At 33.7% G+C, this 7,500-nt stretch overlaps 1 pseudogene; it reads right to left on the minus strand.

The window, feature by feature from the left end:
- The window catches only part of LOC135221589 (dnaJ protein homolog 1-like), a 23,048-nt pseudogene that overhangs the window by 11,015 nt on the left and 4,533 nt on the right, over positions 1 to 7,500 (minus strand).

The raw sequence follows: 7,500 nt of genomic DNA on the forward strand, positions 1-7,500 counted from the left end.
ATTTTTGTTCCTACTATCATATAAAAATATGAAAATGTCTCTATCGTTGTTATTGGAGCAATCTCTCTCTCTCTCTCTCTCTTCAGTAATCAGCATTTCTTGGTATAAAAATAAATACATGTATATCTTTTTATATATATATTTATTATGATAAGGCAAAAATATCAAACTCTTCTGTCTCATTATTATTATTATTATTATTTTTATAAAAAAAAACTAATGTCTAAAAGTCTCAGGACGTGTTAAAATTGATTTAAAAAAAAAGGAACAAGAATTTTCTCACGAGACAAGTAGAAAGAGAGAGAATTATTAGTTTTTCGATCCTTTAAGACTCTCTGGTGTTTGGGAACGTGATAAATTTCATTATTATTATTATTATTTTAAATAATAATAATGATGCATTAACGACTATCGGTAATAATTTGAAAAGATTATTTCTGACGTTTTCTATCAATAAATCTGGAATTTGGATGTCAAAATGAACAATGATATTTCCCTTTCTGGAAGGGTTGTCAAGAAAAGGTAGACCATATCCTGAGAGTATCTTCTTCGTCTGAGGTGTGATAATTATATTTTTGACATCGAGTGTGACCCTTTGGCCTTCCAGAGTAGGGACAGACACGCTGGTACCACACCAGGCGTCTCTGGGGGGGATTTTGACCGAATAGATCAAATTAGTATCGTCTCTCTTAAATGCCGGGTGAGGCTTTTCCCTAATAACGAAAATGATATCAGCCGGGACCTTGCCAGGCGACTCGTCTCCCATTCTTTCGAATTTGATCTCAAAACCATCCTTTGTACCGGGCATAATGTTAATGCTCAATATTTTCTCTTCTCTCCTGGTGATATATTTTTCATCATCGCAACCAAAACACTCCGCGTGATTTTCATCTTTTTGATCACTCCTTGAGCTATTTCTTCGAGAGTCACGTACAGGTCCCGGTAGATTGGAGGATCCTGATGATGATGATGATGCCTTCCCCCCCTGTGATAGTGTTTGTGATTACAGTTGAAACCTCCCATTCGATGCCTACTACTGATGCCTCTCCACATCATATGAATATCATCATCATCATCATCATCATCGTCGTCGTCAGAGTTATTAAAGAAGTGATTAAAATTACCGTGGGTGCCGAAGAACTGATGGAAAATGTCGTCCATTGGACCGCTATTAGTAGTAGTGGTAGATGTATATGTAAAGCGAGTTTTGGGATCGCTAGTAGTAGAGGTATATGTAAAGCGAGTTTTGGGATTGCTAGTAGTAGAGGTATATGTAAAGCGAGTTTTGGGATCGCTAGTAGAGGTATATGTGAAGCGAGTTTTATTATTACCCTCCTTAGGTACCTCCTCATCCTCCATTTTACCTTTCACATGTTGATCGTAACACTCCCGCTTTTTCACATCGCTCAATATTTCATAAGCTTGCGAGATGGCTTTAAACCTTTCCTCTGCATCCGATGATTTATTTTTATCTGGATGGTATCTAAGTGCCATTTTTCGGTAAGCTCTTTTAATATCTTCCATTGAAGCATCTTGGGAGATACCTAGGATCTTGTAATAGTCCATGCTGATGATGAACTAAGTTTGGTTGGCTGCGCTAATGCGCATTTTATATTCAACAATGCTGAATGAATTATCTGGGAGCTATATACTACATATATGTAAATTAAAAGAGACAACCAAATATATTCCCCCTTTGAATTTATTCTTAATCAGAGTAATGGATATTAATAGTTTTATGTTTTGTTTGTATAAAATTTTTTGGAAATACCAGTGCTAGCTCCTAGCTAAGGAGGGTTGCATTCTTTATTCAAAAGTCATTTTAAAAAGTTTAAGTAGTCGCTAATCATTTCTCTATCATAAGTCTTTTCAAAAGGATTAATAACTGGAGTGGAAGTTGTATTCTTTATTTAAAAGTCTTTTAAAAATAGTATATTATATATAGTAAAAAATCATTTCTCTAAGTTTTTTCAAAAAGATTAATAACTATTCTTTATTCAAAAGTCATTTTAAAAAGATTAAGTAGTCGCAAGGAGTAATCTCGTCTACATCGTTGTATATGAGAGCTTCCTAAAAGAGAAAAAAACCAAATATATATTCTCCCTTTGGATTTATTCTTAATCAGAGTAATGGATACTATATATTAATCGAGTTTTATGTTTTTTTTGGAAATATCAGAGTGCTAGCTAGCTAAGGAGGGTGGTTGTTGCATTCTTCATCCAAAAGTCATTTTAAAAAGTTTAAGTAGTCGCGAGGATATTTGAAAGATCATTCCTCCTTTCGAAAGACTCTAACACAATAGCTACCATATAGGCTAAGCTTATGAGAAGGTTAGAAATGCCGAATAAAACAGTCGACTTTTATTCTAGGTTCATATATCATATAGTATACCTATCGATCAAATTCAGTCTTTTCAAATGTATTCTCCATTCGAGTGTTTTTGAAAAAAGTTAAGTATAGTTCATGGGTTCTGGGAAAATCATTACACTATTCAAATAACCTTTTCAAAAAGATGATGATTGCTAACTGAAGTAGTAGTGCTCTTGTATTCTACATTCAAATACCTTTCTCTCGTGAAAATTTCCACTGCGGATCATACGTATGATCTCTTAGATTAAAAAGACCTACCAGAGATTAGCTAATCTAGCTTTGAATAAGGAAATATGAATATTTTTGATAAATAGAAAATTCTTCATGGAAAACTTATTAGGACTTGCTTGGCCTCTTAACTAACCTACTACCTAACTTTGGACTAACTATCCTTAACGATTCCTATAGAAGCCTAGTGAGGGTAGCCAGTATCGATCGATCTTTGCCTAATTTTACCCCGAAAAGTATGGATAAGTATGTGTGCGTTCTTACTGTAACATATATAATCAATCTTGCAAAATAGCGCAGAAGTAGTATTGAAGCAGAGAAGTATTGTTGTTGTTATGAGAATTAGAGATATCATTAAGATGTTAATTTAACAAGCATCCTTCCTTTTCAATGTCAAGCCTATACACACTTTAGATATACTAGCAAAATAGGACTACTGCACTGCTGCTGCATCATTATTATGACAGCTCGTGTTTCTTTAGTGCAAAGCAAGCAAGCAAGTCTGTGTAGAGAGTATCTGGGAGCTATATACTACATATATGTAAATTAAAAGAGACAACCAAATATATTCCCCCTTTGGATAGCTACTAGCTAAGGAGGGTTGCATTCTTTATTCAAAAGTCATTTTAAAAAGTTTAAGTAGTCGCTAATCATTTCTCTATCATAAGTCTTTTCAAAAGAATTAATAACTGGCGTATTCTTTATTCAAAAGTCATTTTAAAAAGTTTAAGTAGTCGCAATAAGGATTGGGAAAACCATTTCTCTATTTAAATAGTCTTTTCAAAAAGGATTAATAACTGTATTCTTCATTCAGGAGTTATATATCTATATAAATATATATATATATATGTGTGTGTAAAAATCATTTCTCTATCATAAGTCTTTTCAAGAGAATTAATAACTGGTGTATTCTTTATTCAAAAGTCATTTTAAAAAGTCTAAGAAGTCGCAACAAGGATTGGGAAAACAATTTCTCTATTCAAATAGTTTTGTCAAAAAGGATTAATAACTGCATTCTTTATTCAGGAGTTATATCTATATATATATATGTAAAAATCATTTCTCTATCATAAGTTTTTTCAAAAAGATTAATAACTGTATTCTTTATTCAAAAATCATTTTAAAAAGTTTAAATAGTTGCAAGGAGTAATCTCGTCTGTATCGTTGCAGATTTATAAAATTGTTAATAATTGCAAGTTGAATAGTCAGTCAATCATTCACCTTTATTTAACAAGTCGAAAGTCTCTATATAGGCAAGTAGTGAAAAGGTTGTTAGAAATGAATAAAAAAAAAGTAACTTTCATTCTAGGTTTACATATATCTGTCGATCAAATTCAGGTTTTCAAAAGAATAATAACTGTATTCTTCATTCAAAAGTTATTTGTAAATAGTCGCAAGGAGTAATCTCATCTGCATCGTTGCGGATTATAAAATTGTTTTCATAATAGTAATAATAATTGCACGTTGAATAGTCAGTCAATCATTCGCCTTTATTTAACAACAAGTCGAAAGTTTCTAACACAATACCATATAGGCTAAGTTTATGAAAAGGTTGTTAGAAATGCCGAATAAAACAGAGTCGACTTTTATTCTAGGTTCATATATCATATAGTATACCTATCGATCAAATTCAGTCTTTTCAACTGTATTCTCCATTCGAGTGTTTTTTGAAAAAAGTTTAAGTATAGTTGCAAGGGTTCTGGGAAAATCATTTCACTATTCAAATAACCTTTTCAAAAAGATGGTGATTGCTAACTGAAGTAGTAGTGCTCTTGTATTCTACATTCAAATACCTTTCTCTCGTGAAAATTTCCACTGCGGATCATAGCTACATATGATCTCTTAGATTAAAAAGACCTACCAGAGATTAGCTAATCTAGCTTTGAATAAGGAAATATGAATATTTTTGATATATAAAAATTCTTCATGGAAAACTTATTAGGACTTGCTCGGCTCTTAACTAACCTACTACTAACTTTGGACTATCCTAAGAAGCCTAGTGAGAGGGTAGCCAGTATCGATCTATCTTTGCCTAATTTTACCCCAAGTATACGATGGTGGATGAGTACACACACTTTAGATATACTAGCAAAATAGGACTACTACACTGCTGCCGCATCATTATGACAGCTCGTGTTTCTTTAGTGCTAAGCAAGCAAGCAAGATGATTGCTAACTGAAGTAGTAGTGCTCTTGTATTCTACATTCAAATACCTTTCTCTCGTGAAAATTTCCACTGCGGATCATAGCTACATATGATCTCTTAGATTAAAAAGACCTACCAGAGATTAGCTAATCTAGCTTTGAATAAGGAAATATGAATATTTTTGATAAATATAAAATTCTTCATGGAAAACTTATTAGGACTTGCTCGGCCTCTTAACTAACCTACTACCTAACTTTGGACTATCCTAAGAAGCCTAGTGAGAGGGTAGCCAGTATCGATCGATCTTTGCCTAATTTTACCCCAAGTATACGATGGTGGATGAGTACACACACTTTAGATATACTAGCAAAATAGGACTACTACACTGCTGCCGCATCATTATGACAGCTCGTGTTTCTTTAGTGCTAAGCAAGCAAGCAAGATGATTGCTAACTGAAGTAGTAGTGCTCTTGTATTCTACATTCAAATACCTTTCTCTCGTGAAAATTTCCACTGCGGATCATAGCTACATATGATCTCTTAGATTAAAAAGACCTACCAGAGATTAGGTAATCTAGCTTTGAATAAGGAAATATGAATATTTTTGATAAATATAAAATTCTTCATGGAAAACTTATTAGGACTTGCTCGGCCTCTTAACTAACCTACTACCTAACTTTGGACTATCCTAAGAAGCCTAGTGAGAGGGTAGCCAGTATCGATCGATCTTTGCCTAATTTTACCCCAAGTATGCGATGGTGGATGAGTACACACTTTAGATATACTAGCAAAATAGGACTACTACACTGCTGCCGCATCATTATGACAGCTCGTGTTTCTTTAGTGCTAAGCAAGCAAGCAAGATGATTGCTAACTGAAGTAGTAGTGCTCTTGTATTCTACATTCAAATACCTTTCTCTCGTGAAAATTTCCACTGCGGATCATAGCTACATATGATCTCTTAGATTAAAAAGACCTACCAGAGATTAGGTAATCTAGCTTTGAATAAGGAAATATGAATATTTTTGATAAATATAAAATTCTTCATGGAAAACTTATTAGGACTTGCTCGGCCTCTTAACTAACCTACTACCTAACTTTGGACTATCCTAAGAAGCCTAGTGAGAGGGTAGCCAGTATCGATCGATCTTTGCCTAATTTTACCCCAAGTATGCGATGGTGGATGAGTACACACACTTTAGATATACTAGCAAAATAGGACTACTACACTGCTGCCGCATCATTATGACAGCTCGTGTTTCTTTAGTGCTAAGCAAGCAAGCAAGAGCAAGTCTGTGTAGAGATTTATTCAGATTCACTGTAAAAGAAAATCCTCTCTGCATCAATGCTAATCACACAGCTTAAATTTATACCATATTAGATGGAAAGGTTTTTTTAGGAATACTGAAAAGTGTTATTTTCAATATAGTTACAGAGTATGGACCTATTAGTATCGACCACAACACAATTGAATTATACATTTGGCTAGGATATTTTTACTAACCATCTATTAGTGATATATTGGGATAGTATAGGTTTCTTTTAATAATAATTAAATAATAATAAAGATAGGATAGGAAAATAATACAATTTTATTATTATTCAGAATGTTAAGACTTTCTTTTTAATCATTTTAGAAATTTGCTTAAAGAATGTCCAAGTGGTTGGTTGTAAATCTATTCTTATATGAAAGAATTGTTTAATTTTTTCAGAATGTAAAAGTTCATTAATGTTCTAGATTTGGCCATAAAGGTGCCTCCAGGAACTCGTCATTTTTTTATATGGACTTTCAAGTATTTGTTTGTCTCATATCACTTAAAAAAACGAGTGGTACAGGACCATGATGTACGATCACGATATACCACCTCAAGAAAAGCCTACATTATAACGCATCTTCCTGACATCGGAAGTAGAAAAAGATCTTTAGCTCCGTTTATCACCAACAATGTTAGGATGATGCGTTATAATGTACTTTTCTTGGGGGTGGTATATCGTGATCGTACATCATGGTCCTGTACCACTTTTTTACCCTATCGCCACTTCTGAAAACAGTATTTCGGCAATGTCTCTCACAAACTTTGTTGGTTTGTTCTAAGACATGCCTACGTATTTGAGCTGGTATCACACATACAAGTTAAATCACTTTCTTATTGGCTGGCGCATTTTGAAATGGCCGAAGCAGTGATGTATCGTAACACTTTTAAGTATAACCACACACTGAGAGAGAGATCATATTATCGTCCAGGAATTGTTAGGCTGTTACAAGATGTGCTACACTGGTGTATTTTTCAAAAACTTACGGGAAACCCCGTTTATGAGCATGAAAAAATACGTCAATCAGTAGTAGCTAGCATCACCCGCCGCCATATTGTGTGTTTTGTTTATGTTTGTAGCAGCGGCGGTGGCGTTCGTTCGTTCGTTCGTGTATGAAATGCTTTCGAGGACAAACGCACACTTGTAAAATAGCAAGTTGCGATGCGATTTGCATTAGGGACGTAATTATTATTATTATTATTATTATACTTATACAATGGCGAAATAATCTCGGTTAGAACATCTGATTTCAAACCAAAATATTCTCTCTCTCTCTCTCTCTCTCTCTCTTTCTTAACGAGACAAATTTTGTCTTCTACAATTTTCTCTCCTTTTACTTTGCACAGTTTGAGTAATTAACTCAATATTTAGGAAAGATTTCTGTACAAGAAATGTAATATTTCTCCTCTTATAGCTAATTTTGACCACTTTTAATTCACCTGG

The sequence above is a fragment of the Macrobrachium nipponense genome, chromosome 2 (assembly GCF_015104395.2).
Source record: "Macrobrachium nipponense isolate FS-2020 chromosome 2, ASM1510439v2, whole genome shotgun sequence".
NCBI classification, from domain to species: Eukaryota; Metazoa; Arthropoda; class Malacostraca; order Decapoda; family Palaemonidae; genus Macrobrachium; species Macrobrachium nipponense.